General features: G+C 36.6%; 1 long non-coding RNA gene across 1 annotated transcript in view; it reads right to left on the reverse strand.

Moving 5' to 3' along the window:
• LOC123981211 overlaps nucleotides 1-2693 on the reverse strand; it is a 4684-nt gene continuing 1991 nt past the window's right edge. Inside the window, exon 4 of the long non-coding RNA XR_006827706.1 lies at nucleotides 1-1392. This is a non-coding gene — a long non-coding RNA (uncharacterized LOC123981211). The remainder of the gene's footprint in view (nucleotides 1393-2693) is intronic.

Here is a 2693-nt window from a genome sequence, read left to right on the forward strand (position 1 = left end):
TGAGCCTGCAGCACTATCAACAAGATGATCGATTTGGAAAGGACTGAAATAAGCATAGGAATCTTCTGTTACTTTGAGACATGGTAATGAATAAAAAGCTGATGGATTCACTATTAAATAGTGGTCAGAAAAAAATTATTCTGTGGGAACACTAATAAATGTTCAGTGCAAAACCATATACCAAAACAAGGTCGAGGGTGTGGTTATAACAGTGAGTCGGTTTATGAACACTCTGACAAAAGCCAAGTGAATCTAATAGTGAGATAAACACTAGGTCTATCATTCGCAACGTCCACATGAATATTAAATTCACCTATAATTCATAGTTTTCAGTCGTGTGACATCTACGGTGACCTGGAGGGCAGAACAACAGACCAGGATGGCGGTTCCAACCAGACTCCCCATAGAGACACCGCAAAAGCTGTTAACTTTCCTTCCCACGATTATTTGGATCACCTCTCTACTCAAGAAAAAGATATGGACACAAGCTACAAAAACCACCAGGTCCCTGCCAGCGCTCGACTACGGTGATGTTTTACGTTTACCTTGTGAAGAATCCCTCACCTTACACTGCTGGTGCAAGGTTTCCTCTATCAGATGGAATTCTGTAAAAACAAAGCCCTGGGTTGTCTCTTCATTGGTTAGTGCATCCGATAGCACAACAACTATCCGGCAGTATGGCAACTTTTTTTGCCCTCCAAGATGGCTTGGTTGTTGCTGCATATGTACACACCGACTGACCATTAATCTTAGTGACCACCGATTGGCGTAATCAGGAGTCTTTACCGCCAACATGAATAACAATCTTACTGTAAATTTACGTTTTTCCCAAACCAGACCCAAACCAGTTTCAAATAAGACTCAATGTCGCCTGCTCTGGCTACAAGGATGCACTTAAATATGGTCGCTGGTTTCGCCGCTAATCAAAGTTGGTTTCTCGGCAGGTGTGTCACTGAGTGGGGAGAATCTGTTAGAAACGTAAACAGTTTGGTGGTGAACCGTGACCTAATGCCTACAGGTATTTCTCTTTCAGACAGTCACCCAGCCACCCTGGCCTCCCGGCTGCTCGGGAGAAGCTGGGGGACGGCTAATAGGAGATAACTCAGGTTGGTCCACACCGGCTACTGGGGGCTGACTAACTGAAGTAGCGAATGACTGATCTACCAAGGTGCGGAGCCAAACTTCTAAATCACTAAGCTTTGCCTCCATGTTTACAAATAAACTACACTTGTTCCACATACCATTACCGCTGAAGGAGTAACTGAACATTTGACGCACCGAGCAACAGAGAGCAGGAGAGGGAGAGGGAGGGAGAGAGGCCATTGCTAGCTGCTAAGCTAAAGTATGGTAGCATTAGCTACCAAAAGTCTCATGTGGACGTTGCGAGAGTTGCTAAAAGATGGAAAGAACTGTGAGTGCTTAAACAGAACTACTGTAAGATTAAATCTGTACTGGATAATTAGCTGGTTTTCAGTTAGAGCAGCAAAATACACCACTAACACAAAAGCACTGGAAATATGGAATAAATATTGTCCAAAATGTATTGTAGCTATGTGAAAAAGTTGTATACTTGTGGAAATGCTTTGTAGTTGTGAAAATGTACGTTAAAATATTTGAATGTGAAAATGAGTTTTATATTTGTTAAAATGTTTTTTCCTTGTTCATTAAAATATTTTAATGTGTGGAAAAGTTTTGTTTTTGTGAAAATGTTTTGTACTTGTTTTTTGTACTTTTTAAATATTTGATATTGATATATATAATATTGGAAGACATTTCCACAAGTGAAAAAACTTTCTCAGACATTCCATTATTATTAAAGTATTGTACTTGTACATTCAAAAGTTTGAATGTGTGGAAAAGTTTTGTGCTTGTAAATTCAAATGTTTTGTACTTTTTAAATATTTGTATGTACAAAACATTTTCACGAGCACAAAACTTTTCCACACATTCAGACAGTAGTCTGTACAAAAAGTATTGCACTCGTACATTCAAATGTTTGACTGTGTGGAAAGAAACTGTACATTTAAAAGTTTGAATGTGTGCAAACGTTTTGTACATGTACATTCAAATGTTTTTTACATTTTAAATATTTGAATGTACAAGACATTTTCAATAGTAAAAAAACCTTTTTCCAGACATGCAAACATTTGAATGTACAAGTACAAAACATTTTCGCAAGCACAAAGCTTTTCCACACATTCAAACTTTTGAATGTACAAGTTTAAGAAATTTGAAAGTATAAAGACAAAACTTTTCAACGCATTCAAACGTTAAGTACAAAAGTATTGTACTTGTACATTCAAATGTTTTGTACGTTTTAAATATTTGAATGTACAAGTACAACACATTTTCACAAGCACAAAGCTTTTCCACACATTCAAATATTAATTTCAAAAGTATTGTACTTGTACATTCAAACTTTTGAATGTCTGGAAAAGTTATGTGCTCCTAAATTCAAATGTTTTGTGCTAGCACATTCAAATGTTTGACTGTGTGGAAAGAAACTGTACATTCAAAAGTTTGAATGCTAGCAAAAGTTTTGTGCATGTACACTCAAAAGTTTGAATGTGTGCAAAAGTTTTGTGCTTGTATATTCAAATGTTTTTTACTTTTTAAATATTTGAATGTACAAATACAAGACATTTTAACTAGTTAAAAACCTTTTTCAGACATGCAAACATTTGAATGTACAA

This window comes from Micropterus dolomieu, linkage group LG12 (genome assembly GCF_021292245.1).
Source record: "Micropterus dolomieu isolate WLL.071019.BEF.003 ecotype Adirondacks linkage group LG12, ASM2129224v1, whole genome shotgun sequence".
Classification (NCBI taxonomy): Eukaryota; Metazoa; Chordata; class Actinopteri; order Centrarchiformes; family Centrarchidae; genus Micropterus; species Micropterus dolomieu.